This window comes from Rhinoderma darwinii, chromosome 2 (genome assembly GCF_050947455.1).
Source record: "Rhinoderma darwinii isolate aRhiDar2 chromosome 2, aRhiDar2.hap1, whole genome shotgun sequence".
In the NCBI taxonomy this organism is placed as follows: Eukaryota; Metazoa; Chordata; class Amphibia; order Anura; family Rhinodermatidae; genus Rhinoderma; species Rhinoderma darwinii.
Window position 1 is genome coordinate 304,454,351 of NC_134688.1, and position 22,015 is coordinate 304,476,365.

Here is a 22,015-nt window from a genome sequence, read left to right on the forward strand (position 1 = left end):
TGTATCCAAGTAGTAACATGACAGCATGTATCCAAGTAGTAACATGACAGCATGTATCCAAGTAGTACCATGACAGCATGTATCCAAGTAGTAACTTGATAGCATGTATCCAAGTAGCAACATGACAGCATGTATCCAAGTCATAACTTGATAGCATGTATCCGAGTAGTAACACGACAGCATGTATCCAAGTCGTAACTTGATAGCATGTATCCGAGTAGTAACACGACAGCATGTATCCGAGTAGTAACGCGACTGCATGTATCCCAGTAGTAACACGACAGCATGTATCCCAGTAGTAACACGACAGCATGTATCCAAGTAGTAACACGACAGCATGTATCCGAGTAGTAACACGACAGCATGTATCCGAGTAGTAACACGACAGCATGTATCCGAGTAGTAACACGACAGCATGTATCCAAGTATTAACATAACAGTATGTATGTAAGTAGTACCATGACCGCATGTATCCAAGTAGTAACATGACAGCATGTATCCAAGTAGTAACAAGACAGCATGTATCCAAGTAGTAACATGATAGCATGTATCCAAGTAGTAACATGATAGCATGTATCCAAGTAGTAACATGACATCATGTATCCGAGTGGTAACACGACAGCATGTATCCAAGTAGTAACACGACAGCATGTATCCAAGTAGTAACACGACAGCATGTATCCAAGTAGTACCATGACAGCATGTATCCAAGTAGTGCCATGACAGCATGTATCCAAGTAGTAACATGACAGCATGTATCCAAGTAGTAACATGACAGCATGTATCCAAGTAGTAACAAGACAGCATGTATCCAAGTAGTAACATGATAGCATGTATCCAAGTAGTAACATGATAGCATGTATCCAAGTAGTAACATGACATCATGTATCCGAGTGGTAACACAACAGCATGTATCCAAGTCGTAACTTGATAGCATGTATCCGAGTAGTAACACGACAGCATGTATCCAAGTCGTAACTTGATAGCATGTATTAGAGTAATAACACGACAGCATGTATCCGAGTAGTAACACGGCTGCATGTATCCGAGTAGTAACACGACTGCATGTATCCCAGTAGTAACACGACAGCATGTATCCGAGTAGTAACACGACAGCATGTATCCGAGTAGTACCATGACAGCATGTATCCAAGTAGCAACATGACAGCATGTATCCAAGTAGTAATATGACAGCATGTATCCAAGTAGTAACATGACAGCATGTATCCAAGTAGTACCATGACAGCATGTATCCGAGTAGTAACACGACAGCATGTATCCGAGTAGTAACGCGACAGCATGTATCCGAGTAGTAACGCGACAGCATGTATCCGAGTAGTAACGCGACAGCATGTATCCGAGTAGTAACGCGACAGCATGTATCCGAGTAGTAACGCGACAGCATGTATCCGAGTAGTAACGCGACAGCATGTATCCGAGTAGTAACACGACAGCATGTATCCGAGTAGTAACACGACAGCATGTATCCGAGTAGTAACACGACAGCATGTATCCGAGTAGTAACACGACAGCATGTATCCGAGTAGTAACACGACAGCATGTATCCAAGTAGTAACACGACAGCATGTATCCAAGTAGTAACAAGACAGCATGTATCCAAGTAGTAACAAGACAGCATGTATCCAAGTAGTAACAAGACAGCATGTATCCAAGCAGTAACATTACAGCATATATCCAAGTAGTAACATGCAAACCGAGCGATGCCACAAAATATACCAATGGTCCTAGTGACTAATAGGATAAACCAAAAAGAGAAACAAGTCCAGACCAAATAATAGAAAAAGTAAGAAAACCTTTATTAAAGTTAATTAGACACAAACAAGCACATAGACACAACTATACACAGTAAAATATCCCTCGTAACAAGATGGAATCAGAACATAAAAACAGCATGGTCCCCCAGATAGAAAACCGGTCACAAGATCACCCAGACTATTAAAGTGCATAAGTCATAAATTTAAAGCAGGTGCTAGGTATGGTACGTTTGCACAGATTGATAAGTGAACACAAATAAATATGAGTGCAATCACAGACATATGTATCATAGAGACGGCAGTATACCTCTACCTACAAAGTACAAAGGTAGCTGGGAGATCAGGACCGGGATAGGGGGGGACCGCTGCTGCACCCGACGCGTGTTTCGCTGATGCTTCGTCAGGGGTTGATGTCAGAATCAGCAACACAGCCCTAAATAGTTCCTCCTCTCGGGTAATTCCAGGTGAGGCATAACTTAATTATAAGTACCAGCTGTTTCCCATCGGGTGGCTGAGTGTTCGGCGGCGGTCACCACTGACAGCTGCCGATACCTCCAACCAACCCACGATAGCGTCCCATCGTATGGTTCAATAGTGAAAGCCTCCTCCTTCCGTGCACGCCTCCAGCAGCCTAGCCACGCACAATAGGCAGGGAGCAAGGAACTACTCCCCCGTCTGACGCGGCGCCGCGACCAAGGGCAAATGCAGGGAGTGGAGCCAAAATGAAACTCATACTATAATATCCAAACATAAAATATTAACATCCCTGAATTCAGAGTCATATTTCTTAAACAGTATCGCAGAAAATACAAAGAGAACTGGATGCGCCGAAAGAAAGCTGCACAGGAACAGCAGTTGCTGTCCGAAGTGCTGAAAGGAAAGGCAGTCACAGCACAGGTCGCTGTCCAAAGTGCTGAAAGAATCAGCACAGCAGTCAGAGCAGAATAACACAGCAGTGAAGGCTGCCACTGTACAGAGTGCTGAAAGTAGCCGAAGAGACCCTAGAACAGCACGGAAACTGAAACAAGGTACCGAAAATACCAAAAAGATGCTTTGAAAATGAAAATAAGTAAAAGATAAAAAAAGTGAAAAAATGTGGGAAATAAATAGAAAAAAAATTTGCAAAACGTGAGGATGGAGAAGAAGAAAAAAGAAAGTGAAGGTAATGTAGATATTGTAGGTAATTATTTATTAATGGACAAATAATGGAATAATATAAAACAGCATACACCGAGTAAATCCATCTTAATGTGTTAACATATTATGGCCTGAGAAGTTGGACCGCTCCAAGCCAATAATCCCCCAACTAATATGTATGTATATATATATATATATATGTATATGTATATGTGTATATATATATATATATATATATATATATATATATGTGTGTGAGTATAAACGAAAGTGAGGAATGTGCAAAATAAGTGAAAGGCAGAAATATCGCAAAGTGACGAGATTATTATATAAATGATAATGAATGAAATAAAGATAATGACAACGGTGCCACAAATATAAAAATTCAAATATGTGATATAAACTGGTATAATAAAAATTGATCAGTGTAACAAAATAATTACAATCAATATCAATAACATATAAAACCTATATATACCGTATTGTTAAATGCAAATTGTTATACCAATCTGTGCAAAGTGTACCGTAAACATAGCAAAAGATAATTAGACTAGAGAATTAGAGGACAGCGGTCCAGAGTGAAACGGGAGGGAAAGCTAACCTAAAATAAAGGTAGGCCATCCACACGTGTTCACCCAAAAATCAATATAATAACCTGGTTATGTGAAGTAATTATAACAGAATTCAGGCCAACCATTATATCCGTAGCCGACAAACAAAAGGAATAGTCGATGAATCAAGATGGTAAGTCATGATAGGCAACAACCCTCCTTTATCCGATGCGAAAATGACCAAAGGGGGGGACCCAGCTCAATACTGATCATAAATGAAATTGCGGGATGTAGATCTCGGTTCATGTTTCAAACATCATAAGGAACTAGACTAGGACCTCCATATTGTATGGTATGATGGGAGCCATGCTGAAAAATAACAAAAATGTGTAAGAAAATACCGGTGTCTATATGTCAATTGCCACAATTAGCCTCGATTAGATAGACCAGGTGAAAGACCTCATCTATGGAGGAGGCGCGGGCATTGGTGGACTAAGAAAATATAAGAATAAAATAACCCTATACACAAAAACAATTAAAAGAATAATTAAAAATATTGGTGGACACCAATAGGAGGGTGGCAATAATACAACCCAAAGAAATATAAACGGCGCCTCTGAAGAAATGGTACAAAACGGTTATGTTCATTGAGGCCAAAAGGGCATAAGGTTCCCAACCTCATGATCCACATGGTTTCCTTCTGACCCAGGGTCCTCTTCCAATTTCCTCCTCTTGGTCCAATAAGTGCACGATCGATGGCTCTTATTTTCAGAAGTGATACATCACAATTATGATGTAACCTAAAATGACGATGAATCGTTTTAAGTACTGACACATCTTCAATCTCCGCGGCCGCTTGAATACTCAGCACGTGTTCGCGTACTCTCCGACTGAGTTGTCTGGTTGTCATATCCACGTAGATTTTATCGCAGGGACAGATGGCAAAATAGACAAATCCCGTGGTAGCGCAATCAATGTGAGTGATTTTAAATTCACGCCCATGATTAAAATCCTAAAATGCTGTTGCCTGTTCGATGTTAGGACAGGCAACACAGCGCCCACATTTAAAGCACCTCCATTTGGGACCTTTAGACCCAAAAGCATATTGGGGTTGTAAGCCCCAATGGTAACTATGTACCAACAGGTCCCTGAGGTTTTTGGCTCTCCTAGACGTGATGGAGGGAACAGATGGTAACAGCTTACCCAAGGTGTGGTCCTGTTTGAGTATTGGCCAGAATTTTTTCATTACCCCTAAAATTTGCTCAGATTTACAGTTAAAATCGGTAATCATATGGACCTTATTTTCGGAGATAGCACCCCGTCCGGAGCCCTGTAGCAGCATAGTTCTTTGACTGCCCTTTGCCCTGATATAAGCTCGCTGACTGGAGCGATTGCTATACCCCCTTTCCCTAAAATGCTTCTTCATATCTTGAGCTTGTATCTCAAAGGTGTGTTGGTCTGAGCACAGCCGTCTTGCTCGCAAGTATTGACCAACTGGGATGTTATTAATGAGGTGTCTAGGGTGAGCCGAGGATGCATGCAATATGGAATTCACTGAGGTCTTCTTTCTATATAGATCTGTATGTAAAAGACCCTGATCATCAACCCGAACCTGAATATCGAGAAACTCAATTGCTGATTTACTGAATTGATATGTGAGCTTGATGTTGATGTCGTTACGATTTAGATGGTCAATGAACGTTTTGAGCTCTACTGGTGTTCCCTGCCAGATCAGCAACACATCGTCAATATATCTGGCCCAGAGATGTACTTTTTCAGTGAGGGGAACAGGGTTTGACAAGAAGATATCTCTTTACCACAGCCCCAAGAAAAGATTGGCATAGGCGGGTGCGCAAGCTGCCCCCATAGCCGTTCCCTGGAGCTGTAGGTAGAAAACTCCTTGAAAATTAAAAAATTATGGGTCAAAATGAATTGAAGAGCTCTCAGTAAAAAAATCTTGAAGCCCCCTATCCAAGTTCCCTATTGCCAAAAAGAATTGTGCTGCCTTGAGGCCATCACTATGTCGAATCGATGTATAAAGTGATTCCACATCGCATGTAACAAGGTACATGTCCGGTTGAAGGTGTATCCCCTCGATCTTTCTCAAGATATCGTTAGTATCCTGAACAAAGGATGGAAGGGTTTCAACAATAGGTTTCAAGAAATAATCTATATACTTACAAAGTGGTTCTAAAATACTATTGGATCCGGATACAATCGGACGTCCTGGGGGATTACAGGCGTCCTTGTGTATCTTTGGAAGTAAATAGATTGTTGCAACCGTAGGTTCCAGGATCTGTAGTCCATCCGCCTGTTTTTTAGTAAAGATACCATCTTCGCATGCCTGGCCGGTAAGGATAGACAATTCATGTTGGTATTTAGATAGTGGGTTGAATGTAAGATTCTTATAACATTCTACAATTCGTAACTGGCGAAACACTTCTCTCTCATAGGACGTAGTGGGCCAGAGCACTATGTTCCCTCCTTTATCCGAAGGTTTAAAGACTATTTCCTTCATGGAGGTTAACGCCTTAATAGCCACTCTTTGGGTATAGGAAAGGTTGTCATTCCCAATATGATCAGGGATCTTCTTTAATTCCTCAGACACTGTATTTAGAAATAAGGATATTTCAGGGAACATACTGTGAGAGGGAAATTTTGTGGATCTAGGTAAAAGATGTTGTGGATACCTACCTTGAAGAGGTTCAGCCTGTTCATCCTATAGTTCTTGAAGAGCGTTAATAGTTTCCAATTCAAGATTTTTTTAAAAACTAGTTTCCGAGCAAACAGGTGGAGGTCCTTTACTGTGGAAAAAATATTGAATTTAGCTGCAGGTGAAAAAGTTAAACCCAATTGCAAAACATCAAGTTGGGCAGGTGTTAAAACTCTATCAGAAAGGTTGATTACCTTGAGTGGATTAGTAGAATCAGTTTCTAATCTAGATGCATAGGTCCGTTTATTAGCATGCTGGCGTTGGTCATACCCCCGGTCCTGATCACCTTTGCATTTTCCCTGTCACTGAGGGTATCTTTCAGGTCTAGAAGTTGAGATGTTAGAGGTAGTACTGGCTGACGATCGTGAGGTGATAGAAGCCGAACGTGCCCGTTCGCTACCCGTCCTCCACTGCCATTTATAGATGCGCTTATTCTGGAAGTCATCCACGTCAAGTTGGTACTTCTTCATTTTAGTGGAGGAGATTTCTTTCTCCCATATTGTGAAGGATTCTTCTAGTTGTTTATTTAGGTTATCCATCTCATCTTTTGAAAACTCAGATTGCACACGTTTCTGTACTTCCTCGATCTCCTTGTCCAGAGATTCAAGCGACATACTATTATGACTCACCAGAAGCTTCATAAACTTTCTGGAGCACGCGGCACATGACTCCTCCCATTTGGTAGTGAAAGCATCATCTTCTATGGAGAAGGAAGGGAAGACTTGTACCCGTAGTCCACGTGGGATTAGACCTTTGCTCAAGTATTGCTGCATATAAGTTTTGTTCCACCATATTCAAGTCCACCAATGTAACAAATTAATTAGGGCTTTCTTAATTGCCACCCTCTGAACGGATTCCATCAAGTACGAGGGTTGATTGGAAAATACATTTGCAGCCTGTGCTGACCAGGAGATCTCTCTACTCCTGTAATCCATTATAGGAAAAGGGTTGGATACTATAATAAATACAGAGAATGAAATTAAGCAAACCAAGCTATGCCCCAAAATATACCAATGGTCCTAGTGACTAATAGGATAAACCAAAAAGAGAAACAAGTCACGACCAAATAATAGAAAAAGTAAGAAAACCTTTATTAAAGTTAATTAGATACAAACAAGCACATAGACACAACTATACACAGTAAAATAAGCCCTCGTAACAAGATGGAATCAAATCATAAAAACAGCATGGCCTCCCAGATAGAAAACCGGTCACAAGATCACCCAGACTATTAAAGTGCATAAGTCATAAATTTAAAGCAGGTGCTAGGTATGGTATGTTTGCACAGATTGATAAGTGAACACAAATAAATATGAGTGCAATCACAGACATATGTATCATAGAGACGGCAGTATACCTATACCTACAAAGTACAAAGGTAGCCGGGAGATCAGGACCGGGATAGGGGGCTGCACCCGATGCGCGTTTCGCTGATGCTTCGTCAGGGGTTGATGTCAGAATCACCAACACAGCCCTAAATAGTTCCTCTCCTCGGGTAATTCCAGGTGAGGCATAACTTAATTATAAGTACCAGCTGTTTCCCATCGGGTGGCTGAGTGTTCGGCGGCGGTCACCACTGACAGCCGCCGATACCTCCAACCAACCCACGATAGCGTCCCATCATATGGTTCAATAGTGAAAGCCTCCTCCTCCCGTGCACGCCTCCAGCAGCCTAGCCACGCACAATAGGCGGGGAGCAAGGAACTACTCCCCCGTCTGACGCGGTGCCGCGGCCAAGGGCAAATGCAGGGAGTGGAGCCAACAAGACACTCATACTATAATATCCAAACATAATATATTAATATCCCTGAATTCAAAGTCATATTTCTTAAACAGTATCGCAGAAAATACAAAGAGAACTGGATGCGCCGAAAGAAAGCCGAGCCAAGGCGTCCCATTGCTAAGCAACAGTACAGCACAGGAGTAGTAACATGACAGCATGTATCCAAGTAGTAACATGACAGCATGTGCCCCCAGTAGTAACATGACAGCATGTATCCAAGTAGTAACATGACAGCACGTATCCAAGTAGTAACATGACAGCACGTATCCATTAACATGACAGCATGTATCCAAGTAGTAACACAAGAGCATGTATCCAAGTTGTAGCATGACAGCATGTATCCAAGTAGTAACATGACAGCAAGTATCTGAGTAGTAACACGACAGTGTATCCAAGTAGTAACATGACAGCCTGTATCCAAGTAGTAACATGACAGCCTGTATCCAAGTAGTAACATGACCGCATGTATCCAAGTAGTAACACAACAGCATGTATCCAAGTAGTAACACAACAGCATGTATCCAAGTTGTAGCATGATAGCTGTCACGATGCGGGGTGTGGACCCACTGGGCCGTACTGCGTAGCGGGATGGCAGCTGGCCAAACAGGTAAGTATACAGTTCTATTAGTTCAGCGAGGGTACCTGAGGCCATCGTAGGCAGCAGCGAGGCAGGAAGTCGTCAGGTGAGGCGTAGCAGATCAGCGTAGGCTGTAGCACAGCACGGCAAATAGCACAGGACGGCAATAGCACAAGGTAGCACGGAAGCAGGATACGGGATACAGGAGCAAGGTACACTGGGAAGCTGGGAGACCATAAGCACGACAAACAATGGGTAACGAACAACGCTCTGGCAAAGAGCAAGGGGACAGAGCCCTTTTTATAGCCCAGGGCATCCTGGGCCAGATTGCAGAGTTACTGCAAAAATGCGCGCATTGGCCCTTTAATGCCGTGCACGCGCGGGCGCGCGCGCACGCCGGAAAAGCCGAGAGTCCGAAAGTGAGTTCCATGGTCACGGCCGTCGGGGTTAACGACCGAACGACGGACCGCGGCCATGGACGTTACAGAATCCCCCCTCTTACGCCCCCTCTACCTCTACCCTAGAATCTAAGGACTATGTAGAAGGGGAAATGTGTGGCACTATCTGCAAGAGGGCTGTGTGGCACTATCTGCAAGGGGGGCTGTGTGGCACTATGTACAATGGGGGCTGTGCGGCACTATCTTGAAGAAATGTGTGTGGCACTATATATAAGGGGCAGTGGCGTTGCTATAGGGGTCATAGCGGTCGCATCTGCGACCGGGCCCCGAAATCAGGGCGGGCTATAGTAACTCGTGCCGCGGGCCCCTGTTACTGTAGTAACTGACAGTACTTACGTTCCTGCTTCCGGAGCGCAGCGGAGGTCCTGACATTACAACGCTATGCGCCGTGCACAACATCGTGATCATGGATAAAGTCAGGACAGAACTTCCGCCGCGGCTGAAGAGGAGGGTAAGATTAATATCCATGTCTGCTAAAGCTGATTGGCGGGGTCCGACTCCCGGGAGCCGGCCAATCAGCTCTTCTGAAGGGGCCGCAGCACTCGTACGACAGTTGCTTCCCCTTCATTCCGGTCACTTGATCACACTGTGAATCCGTGTCGGCGATTCACAGAGTGAGCGAGTAAAGGAAATGAAGGGGAAGCAGCTCCCGTACGAGTGCTGCGGCCACTTCAAAACAGCTGATTTGCCTGCTCCCGGGAGTCAGACCCCATCACATCAGCTATTGATGGCTTATCCTGAGGATAGGCCATCAATGTTTAGGGATTGGACAACCCCTTTAAGCCTACGATGTAGCAGGCTTAGAGGGCCCATGAGACAGGATCACAGATTGTATGATGCTGTCTGCTGGGCCCTGTCTAAGCCAATCACATGGTAGGCTTAGATACATGGGCCATGTGTGATTCTGTCTGATGGGCCCTGTATTTAAGCCTACCACACGGTAGGTTTAGATACAGGGCCCCCAGCACACAGTAATCTTATACTGTATAAGATTACTATCTACTGGACCCTGTATCTAAGCCTACCTTGTGGTAGGCTTAGATACAGGGTCCCACAGATAGATACAGGGCCCATGTGTGATACTAAGGCCGGGTTTACACGAGCGTGTGCGTTTTGCGCACGCAAAAAAGTGGCATTTTTCGTGCGCAAAAGGCACTTAACAGCTCCGTGTGGCAGCATCATATGATCAACGGCTGCATGGTTTTCGCGCAGCCACCATCATTATCACACTCCATTTGGATGTTTGTAAACAGAAAAGCACGTGGTGCTTTTCTGTTTTCATTCATACTTCTTACTGCTGTTGCGCGAAACACGCGCGTCCCACGGAAGTGCTTCCGTGTGACATGCGTGGTTTTCACGCACCCATTGATTTCAATGGGTGCGTGATGCGCGAATAGCGCACAAACAGGACATGTCGTGCGTTTCACGCAGCGGACATACGCTGCGTGAAAATCACGCACCTGTCTGCACGGCCCCATAGACTAATATAGGTCCCTGCGACACGCGTGAAAATCACATGCGTCGCATGGACGTATAACACGCTCGTGTAAATGAGCCCTAATACAATCTATGAAACACCTGTGGGATCAAAATGCTCAGTACACCCCTAGATGATTACCCTGAGGGGTAAAGTTTCCAAAATGGAGTCACTTCTCAGGGGTTTCTACTGTACGGGTACCTCAGGGGCTGTGCAAATGCGACATGGCGCCCAAAAAACAATCAACCAAAATCTACATGCCAAATAGCACTCCTGCCATTCTGAGCCCTGCGGTGTATCCAAGCAGCAGTTTATAACCACATATGGGGTATTGCCGTACTCGGGAGAAATTGCTTTACAATTGTTGGGGCGCTTTTTCTCCTTTATTCCTTGTGAAAATGAAAACAATTCAACATTTTAGTGGAAAGAATGTAGATTTTCATTTTCACTGCATAATCCCAATAATTCAGCAAAAAAACTGTGGGGTCAAAATGCTAACTATACCGCTAGATAAATTCCACGAGGGGTATAGTTTCCCAAATGGGGTCACTTTTGCTGGGTTTGCACTTTTTTGGCCCCTCAGTGGCTTTGCAAATTCGACATGGGGCCAGCAAAACTTGAGCTCCAAAGGTCAAATGGCGCGCTGTCCTTTCTAACTTCCGCCATGTGTCCAAACAGCAGTTTATTATCACATAGGGGGGTATTGCTGTGCTCAGAAGAGTTTGCTTTACAAATATTGTGGTGTTTTTTCTCCTTTATCTGTTGTAAAAATGAAAAAATCGGAGCTAAAACGACATTTTATTAGAAAAAATTTCACGGCATAATTCCCATAAATTCAGCAAAAACGTGTAGGGTCAATATGCTAACTATACCACTAGAAAAATTCCTTGAGGGGTGTAGTTTCCAAAATGGGGTCACTTTTGGGGAGTTTCCACTGTTATGGTCCCTCCAGGGCTTTGCAAACACGACATGGCACCGAAAACCATTCCAGCAAAATACAAATGGCCCTCGTTCCCTTCTGAGCCCTGCCGTGGGTCCAAACAGCAGTTTATTACCACATATGGGGTATTGCCGTAATCGGGAGACATTGCTTTACAACTGTTGGGGTACTTTTTCTCCTTTATTCCTTGTAAAATATAAAACATCAGATTTTCATTTTCACAGACCAGTTCCAATAAATTTAGCAAAAAACCTGTGGGCTAAAAATGCTAACTAAACCTCTTGAAAAATTCCTTGAGGGGTGTAGTTTCCAAAATGGGGTCACTTTTGGGGGTTTCCACTGTTTTGGCAACACAAGACCTCTTCAAACCTGACATGGTGCCTAAAATATATTCTAATAAAATAGAGGCCCCAAAATCCACCAGATGCTCCTTTGCTTCTGAGGCCGGTATTTCAGTCCATTACCACACTAGGGCCACATGTGGGATATTTCAAAAAATTGCAGAACCTGGGCAATAAGTATTGAGTTGCATTTCTCTGGTAAAACCTTCTGTGTTAAAGAAAAAACTGTATTACATATGAATTTCATAAAAAAAAAATTGAAATTTGTAAATTTCACCTCTACTTTGCTTTATTTCCTGTGAAATGCCTAAAGGGTTAAAATAATTTCTGAATGCTGTTTTGAATACTGTGAGGTGTGCAGTTTTTAAAATGGGGTGCTTTATAGGGGGTTTCATATATATAAGGCCCTCAAAGCCACTTCAGAACTGAACTGGTCCCTGAAAAAATAGCCTTTTGAAATTTTCTTGAAAATGCAAGAAATTGCAGCTAAAGTTCTAAGCCTTGTAACGTCCTAGAAAAATAAAAGCACGTTCAAAAAATGATGCAAACATAAAGTAGACATATAGGAAATGGTAACTAGTGAATATTTTGTGTGGTATTACTATCTGTTTTACAAGCAGATACATTACAATTTAGAAAAATGCATATTTTTGCATATTTTCTCTACATTTTTGTGTGTTTTTACAAATAAATATTGAATTTAACGCCGACATTTTTTCAGTATCATAAAGTACAACATGTCACGAGAAAACAATCTCAGAATCGCTTGGATAGGCAAAAGCATTCTGGAGTTATTACCACATAAAGTGACACATGTCAGATTTGCAAAAATCGGCTGTGTCCACAAGGCCAAAACAGGCTTAGACACTAAGGGGTTAAGGACGCATCCTAGTTTTGGCCTTAAAGAGGCTCTGTCACCACATTATAAGTGCCCTATCGCCTACATAAGGAGATCGGTGCTATAATGTAGGTGACAGTAATGCTTTTTATTTAGAAAAACTATCTATTTTAAACTACTTTATTAGCGATTTTTAGCTTTATGCTAATGAGTTTCTTAATGCCCAAGTGGGCGTGTTTTTACTTCGACCAAGTGGGCATTGTACAGAGTGTATGACGCTGACCTATCAGTGACCAGTCAGCTTCATACACTCCTCTCCATTCATTTACACAGCAGCATCGCGTTCTTACTAGAACACGATGTGCAGCCACATACACAGACATTAACGTTAATCAAGTGTCCTGATAATGAATATACATTACCTCCAGCCAGGACATCATGTGTATTCAGAATCTTGACACCGGTGAACTATGCGCAGCATGGTAGCTTGTGAAAAATGTCTTCCCTGTCTCGCCACTCTGCTTAGTTTGGCTCATCTTTGTGAACTTGAAAAGTAGCAAAGTTTTACCGTGGCAGGAAGTAGTTGTTTATTATGTGTTACCAAAGTGTGTTTCATGTATGTTTCTATAGATGTATTCTATAAAATTCAGTGAACTCCCTTGGGCCAGTCTTACTTACTTTCTGAAATTCCTGGGTACTGCTGCTCAAAATGGCCTGTCTCCGCCGTGGTAAGCCGCTCTGTCGTCTGAATCTGATGTGCACAGTCGCTGTCATCAAGGTCTTCACTCTTAACTGGCGCAGTCCTTCTCCTCTTCCTAAAAATGAAAAAAAAAAACACAAAAAAAAGAAAAAAAAAAAGAAAACTAATTAGCTAAAGATCATTTGGAGAATTGTAACACGCCGGTGTTTCTCAGCCAACTACCGCACAACAAACACGCCAACGCTAATCACAAACCCACCCACTCACCAAACAAGCCCCTGCTTCACTGCCAGCTACCTCACACCAAACACAACACTGATAATCCCAACACCCTCCACCACACATGCCGTCGCAACTCTCTGAATCCCCCACAACAAACATGCAGACAGTTATCTTGCATCTCCCTCACACACACATAACCAGCAGCCTCTAATAAACACCCCACCCCACCCAACAAAAAAAAGCCCAATGCTACATTGCCCTAACCCCCGTTAGAGCGTCCGTCCAAACTGAGGCCGGATTCACACGAGCGTGTGCCTTTTGCGCATTCAAAAATCGCGGCATTTTGCGTGCGCAAAAGGCACTTAGCAGCTCCGTTTGTCATCACCATCACGCTTTTCACGCAGCCGCCATCATTATGACACTCTGTTTGGATGTTTGTAAACAGAAAAGCACGTGGTGCTTTTCTGTTTTCATTCATCCTTTTCACTGCTGTTGCGCGAATCACGTGCATCCCACGGAAGTGCTTCCGTGTGGTGCGCGTGATTTTCACGCACCCATTGACTTCAATGGGTGCGTGATGCACAAAATACGCAGAAGGAACGGACATGTCGTGACTTTTTCGCAGCGGAGTCACGCTGCGTAAAATTTCACGCACCTGTCTGTACGGCCCCATAGACTAATATAGGTCCGTGCGAAGCGCGTGAAAATCACGCGCGTTTCACGGACGTATATCCCGTTCATCTGAATAAGCCCATACAGTATTAAAATTGTGGGAGTCCCATTGCTGCCGCCGCTGTCGTCTGGATCTCCGCTCCTCAGACGCACTCCTCAAGGTCTTCAATTTTGACTGGCGCAGTCCTCCTCCTCCTCCTCCTAAAAAAGAAAAAAAACAATAAAAAAGAAAAAAAAAAGAAAAATATATTAATTAGCTAAAGATCATTTGGAGAATTGTAACACGCCGGTGTTTCTCTGCCAACTACCGCACAACAAACACGCCAACGCTAATCACAAACCCACTCACACACCAAACAAGCCCCCGCTTCACTGCCAGCTACCTCACACCAAACACAACCCTGGTAATCCCAACACCCTCCACCACACATGCCGCCACAACTCTCTGAATCCCCCACAACAAACATGCAGACAGTTATCTTGCATCTCTCACACACACATAACCAGCAGCCTCTAATAAACACCCCTCCCAACAAAAAAAAAAAGCCCAATGCTACTTTGCCCTATCACCCGTTAGAGCGTCCGTCCAAATTTACAGTATTAAAATTATGAGAGTCCCCTTGCTGCAGTATCGCACATGGTGGGATTAGATACAGGGCTCAACATATAGTATCGCCCATGATGGGATTACATACAGTGCTCAGCAGACAGTATCGCACATGGTGGGATTAGATACAGGGCTATACAACAGTATCGCACATGGTGGGATTAGATACCGGGCAGTGGTGTAGCTATAGGGGTCGCAGCGGTCGCAATTGCGACCGGGCCCAGAAGCCAGGGGGGTCTGCAGCCCCCCGCACCACATCAATGAAAAGTTACTATAGTAACTGGGGCCTATGTAATAAAATACACGGGCCCCTGTTACTATAGTAACTGACCGTACTTACCGCCTTCTTCCTGGAGCGCATCAGAGGTTCTGACGTCAGAGCGCTGTGCGCAGCGCATAGCATCCCGACGCTTCATGGAGTGAGGACCAGTGGCCGAAGAGGAGGTAAGTTCAATTTTAGTGTATTGGTGATGGGTTGGGGTCAGACACCCGAGACCCCCGCCAATCAGCTGTTTTGAAGGGGTTGCAGCCACTCGTACGAGTGCTACTTCCCCTTCATATGATATCTTCCAAGATCTCCTCTATGTCTGTGTTGAGGTCTATCTCGATGGTATTCTGATTTTCTCTCCAGATCCGAAGACTCAACGGACGCATGTTCGTCAAGTTCTGCTGCGATTAAGGGAGAATCGTCTGTATGCCAAGCTGGAGAAGTGCGTCTTTGAAAAGAACTCTCTGCCCTTCCTGAGTTGCACCATCTCGAATTGAGGTCCCAAGATGGATCCTGTGAAAGTAAAGTCTGTCCTGGAATGGCCACATCCTCAGGGCCTGTTGTCCATACAGCGTTTTTTTTCGGATTCGCCTACTTCTACCGGCAGTTTATCCCAAACTTCTCATCATTAACGGCTCCCATCTCTACCCTTACCAAGAAGGGTGTGAACGCCAAGGTATGGACTCCAGAGGCAGAATCTGTATTTAATAGACTCAAGAATGCCTTCACCTCAGCCTCAATCCTCCATCATCCTGACCTTTCTCGACAGTTCTCGTTGGAGGTGGACGCTTCCTCTGTTGGTGCAGGTGCACTTCTGTTCCAGAGAGGCCTCAAAGGAAAGGCAGTGATATGTAGCTATTACTCAAGACTTTTTTTCCTCCGCAGAGCACAATTACTCTATTGGGGATCGAAAGTTACTGGCCATTAAATTGGCTCTGGAGGAGTCGAGACAACTGCTAAAGGACGCAGCCCACCCCATCCTGATATACACCGACCACAAGAACCTTACATATCTCCAGTCGGCTTAACGGCTGAACCCCCGTCAAGCCAGGTGGTCGCTGTTCTTCGCCCGGTTCTAGTTTGTGCTCCCCTACCGGCCCGCAGACAAAAATGCGAGGGCCGATACACTGTCCAGGTCATTGACAACGTGGAACCTCCGCAAAGTATCAATGACCCATCCTGTATTATTTCTGCTAATCCTCTGCAAATTAAAAACATCTTCTACGGGGAACTTCTGTGCGGTTGGCAGACAGGAGGAGAATCCTTCGCTGGGGGCACAGCTCCAAACTGGCTGGGCACGCAGGTTCTCGTAAGACCCGAGATCTGATTGCCTGTAATTTCTGGTGGCCCACGCTGCCAAAAGATATTGTGGTGTTTGTCTCGTCCTGCACTGTATGTGCTTCCAAAAAAGTTGCTCACTCCAAGCCTGCCGGTCTCCTCCAACCTTTGCCTGTGCCCAATGCTCTTTGGCAACATATAGCAATGGACTTTGTCACTGACCTTCCTTCATCTGCAGGATGCAATACGGTCTAGGTGTTGGTGGACCAGTTCTTGAAGATAGCTCATATTATCCCGCTGATTGGCATGCCTTCTGCTCCCCACTGGTGAATCTCTTCATCCAGCCCACCTTCCATTTGCATGGTTTGCCTCTTCATATCATGTCTGATGGGGGGGTTCAGTTCACCTTGAAATTCTGGAGAGCCCTCTGTAAACTCCTAGACATGAAGTTTGGAATTTTCCTCAGCCTATCATCCCCAGTCTAATGGCCAAGTCGAGAGGATTAACCAAATCATGGAGAATTATCTTTGTCACTTCATCTCCATGCAGCATGATGATTGGGTACAGCTTCTTCCATGGGCCGAGTTCTCGCACATTCTGGTCTACGACCAACACCCATGAATTCTTCTTACTGTTATGGCTACATCCCTGGTACCTGCAGCAGATGCTAAGAGAAGAGAGCCTCCTCTGTATCTTCCAGGTTACAAAGTCTGGCTATCCTCAAGGAATATCCGGCTGAGGGTGCCGTCTTACAAGTTTGCTCCCAGGTTCCTCGGACCCTTTGAGATTCTACAGCAAATCAACCCTGACTCTTACAAGCTTCAGCTGCCTCCTACCCTCAGAATCCCCAACTCCTTTCATGTGTGCCTCCTGAAGCCTGTGGTCCAGAACCGCTGCACAAAAATGCCTAGCCCTGCAGTTGCTCCCAGCGGTTTGTCCGATGTATTAGAGGACAAGGAGATCCTGGACTTCAAAAAAGTAGGAGCAAGAACATTTTATTTGGTGGATTGGAAAGGGTTTGGTCCAGAGGAGAGGTCCTGGGAGCCAGAAGAGAACCTCAATACTCCTGCCCTCATTAAAACGTTTCTCTCTCGCTCTGGTCCCAAAAAGAGGGGGCGTAAGGGGGGGATATTGTAGCGTCTACGGCCGCAAACCGTCGAGATGCCAACGCTCACTTCCGCTTTGTTCTGCTGTGTCCCGTAGGACACATGAAAATAATCACCAATTAACCCTGGACTATATAATTCACTTATTGCCTGAGCGTTATTTTGTTTACCCGTGTTAATCTTGCAAATGGTCACTTAGTTTTATACTATTCCCAGTGTTCCCGTACCTGCTAGCTGTATCCCGTGCTACCGTTGTCCCTGTGCCTTAGAAAGTTGGAGTCGTGTTGTTCCATCGGTCACGCTTGCTGTGTTAAATCACGTCTGGTGTCTGCTGCCAATCTCTCATTTGAGCCTAGCCGTTACTACTGTCTGAACTGCTACTGGAACCCTTGTGTTTGGACTAAATAGACATTGACTTGGTACACTGTTTGGCCAGCTGCTATCCCGCTACGTCTGTATGGCCCAGTGGGTCCTTATGCCCACAGATCGTGACAGAGGGTAAGTATGGTGGTATTACTCTAGTAACAGGGGCCCATGTATTTTATGACATAGGCCCCAGTTACTATAGTACTATAGTAAATTTCTATAGATGCGGTGCGGGGGCAATTGCGACCTCTGTCGCCCAGGGAGCTGGGGAAACTGGGCCAAAGATTTGGGGGTGGGGCCCCGGAGGGCCGGTGCTAGCGACGCCCCTAGCTCATTTCATAATGTATGGTCTTTAATATAATACTTTTCCATTCATAGATCTCCGGTCCCCCTGGTGCCATACAGTTCCTTGCTATTATCAGGCAGGCCAGAAAAGCTAGTTTTGACACCAACTCTTTGGATTCCGAACACATATTCAATTAATCACATACACCAAGCAACCAAATGGCCGGGGATCTAGGAATAATAATCTCTAATATCAGCTCAATATTGTGGATCACTTGCATCCAAAACTTATGGAATGTTGGACACCAGTAGATTAAATGCGTGAATCCCGCATCATCCCTATCACATCTTGGGCGTTTGGTTTTTCAGTCCCTATTAATTTTATCTAATTTCTTAGGTGTAAATTATAATCTGTTAACGATGTTATCTTATGGTTATTATTAAATGATACTCTCAAAGTTCTATTTCCCACATCTGTCTATTGTATCCCTCTGTGCTCTAAGTGTTTTATAACTCCTTGAAATAAACCTTTTTTCTCCATTACTTGCATGTCCATAATCCAAAATTGGACATTCTTTTATCTGAAACATTTCTCTATCCTGTGTAACTTTTTTTTTATTCCGTCGACATAGCCGTATAAGGGCTTGTTTTTTGCAGTACGAGTTTTATTTTGTATTTGCACCATTTTTAGATGCTTATAATATATCGATTAACTTTTATTTTAAGAGAGAATTGAAAATAAGCAGCTATTCCAGCATTGATTTTCACGTTATAAATTTGTGCCGTTTACTATGCAGAGTAAATAACATGTTAACTTTATTCTATGGGTCGGCACGATTACGGGGATACCAAATATGTAAAGGTTTTATATGTTTTCCTACGTTTGCACAATAAAAACCCTTTTAGAAAAAAATTACTTGTTTTTGCATCGCCGCATTCCAAGAGACGTAACTTTTTTATTATCAATTTTTGCGGGCCAAGGTGTAGTTTTCATTAGTACTATTTTGGGGTACATAGCACTTATAGATTAACTTTTATTTAATTTTTTATGGGGGGAATGGGAGAAAAGAGAGCATTTTGCCGTGGTTTTTTGCGTTTCTTTTGGACGCAGTTCATCTGGCAGTTTAATGTGTTCATTTTATTGTTCAAGTCAGTACGATCGTGGGGACACCATATATGTGTATGTGTTATTTGTTTTGACACTTTTACTAAATAAAACCACTTTTTGGGCAAAAAAGTAGTTTTATTTTGACTGTAAATTTTTTTTCACAAACTTTATTTAACTGCTTTACATTTTTTTTTTGTCCCACCAGGGGACCTCACTATGCGATCTGCTGATCGCATATATAATGCTTTGGTATACTTAGTATAGCAAAGCATTATTGCCTGTCAGTGTAAAACTGACCGGCAATCTATTAGGGTTATAGCTCAACAGGCAGATGCTGAAGGCAGACCTGGGGGTCTTTGTTAGGCCCCCGGCTGCCATGGAAACCCGACGGCGACCCGCGATTTCTTTGCGGGGGTGCCGATGGGGTGACATAGGGAGCTCCCTCCCTCTGTCAAACAAATTAGATGTCGCTGTCGCTTTTGACAGCGGCATATAATGGGTAAAACTGCCGGAATCAGAGTGCACTTCGATTTCGGCAGTTGCGGCAGGAGCCAGGCTGTGTATAACAGCCGTGCTCCTGCCGCTGATCGTGTGTGTACACTGTCAGTACCCGTGCGATCACAGGACGGATATATCCATCCTCCTGCGCGAACTAGCAGCTGCAGAGGACGGATATATCCGTCCTTCGGCGTTAAGGGGTTAACTGCGTGTTTTAATTGTCAATATTTATATTGTGTACCGCTTGAAGCTTCTTCTTCCCATATAATATCCAACTTTTTTAAGTTACCATCTTGAAAAAATTGATTAACATAATATAAACCTTCCCTGTGCCCAAATTCTGGTAATGCCCTACTTCTTCCAAATTCCCATTGTTAAACAGTGGAGTAAATTTTAATGATCCCTTCATTTTACACATCTTATGTATTTTATCCTATATCTTAAATCTAAATCCCTAACTTTATGCTCTCTTAACATCCTAGCTTCCAAAATTTCACAAAGATTGTAAGGACCCCTATCACTATCCTCTATTATTTTCCTTAGATGCGGGAATTTCTTCCACCTAGCAATATACCAGAGTTGTCCCAGCAAATAATAAGCTCTACAGTCCGGTATCGAGAGTCCTCCTTCTTTCTCTTCTATCATAAGTAGGCTGAGCTTAGCCCTTGATTTTCTCACTCTCCATATTAAATCCCTTACCAAACTTTCTATAATCTTAAACCATTTTTCCCCCACGCATATAGGGCAATTGTTGAGCACATATGGGATCAGAGGCAATGCTATCGTTTTAAATAAGGCAATCCTATCCGCCATAAATAATGCGAGCCTTTTCCAATATTTAGCAAAAACACAATAGAGACCCTGGTAGTTGGCGGGCACATCAACAATTCCGATCAACTAAATACCCAAAGGAAAGCGAAGCCCTATCTCCCAACTACCTATGCAACACATTAAAAATAAAAAATAAACTTTATTAATCCTATTACAAGCAAATTGACGAACCACGCATAATAAAATAGTCAATGAGAGCTGCTAGAGAGTAAATTGAATATCACACTTCTATCTATTCACGTTTCAATTGGAGCCAGCGGCTACACTATCTAATGGAATAGAGTGTATCTAACAGCAGAACATGATATTAAAATTAGTTCCCCCCCCCCCCGACATGTTTTGCTACACATGTAGCGTCTTCAGGGTTTTCCGAGGCTAATGACGGCGCACTGCGAACCTCTCCTTATTTTATAAATTTAGGATGACGTGTACATAGAACTTTGCTTGCCTTTGGGAATTTAGTTGAAATTACCTTTTCCAAATTTGGATCTTTCCCTATAATTTCTTTATTAATGGGACTAACTTAAATTCTAGATATCTGGATATATGTGCGACACCATCACTCACAAATATTTGAATGCCTCTTCTCTACCAACTACCTTCAACTTATCCTGACATCTCCTCCTCATCTAATGGCAATAACATTGATTCTTGCTAGTTAATCTGGAGTCCCGACAGACCCCCAAACTTTTCTATCAACTTAATTGTCCTCCCCAATGTACGGGCAGGGCTGTCTACATATATTAACCCCTTCCCTCTTCGCCACTTTTGACCTTCAGGACAGAGCCTCATTTTTCAAATCTGACATCTTTTACTTTATGTGGCAATAACTTCAGAATGCTTTTACCTATCCAAGCGATTCTGAGACTGTTTTCTAGTGACACATTGGACTTTATGTTACTGGCAAAGTTTGCTCGATTCATCCAGTATTTAATTGTAAAAAACAGCAAAATTTAGCGAAAAATTTGCATTTTTCTAAATTTTAATGTATCTGCTTGTAAGACAGATAGTAATACCACACAAAATTGTTGCTAATTAACATCCCCATATGTCTACTTTAGATTGGCATAGTTTTTTGAACATCCTTTTATTTTTGTAGGATATTACAAGGCTTAGAACTTTAGCAGCAATTTCTCACATTTTCAAGAAAATGTCAAAAATTTTACAGGGGCGAGTTCAGTTGTGAAGTGGCTTTTAGGGCCTTATATATTAGAAACCCCCAATAAGTCACCCCATTTTAAAAACTTCACCCCTCAAAGTATTCAAAACAGCATTTAGAAAGTTTCTTAACCCTAGTGGTAAAATTGTAAAATTTACATTTTTTTTTTGCAGAAATTCATTTTTAATCTATTTTTTTTGTAAGACAGAAAGTTTTACCAGAGAAATACAACTCAATATCTTTTGCTCAGATTCTTCAGTTTTTAGAAATATCCCACATGTGGCCCTAGTGTGCTAATGGACTGAAGCACAGGCCTCAGTATCAA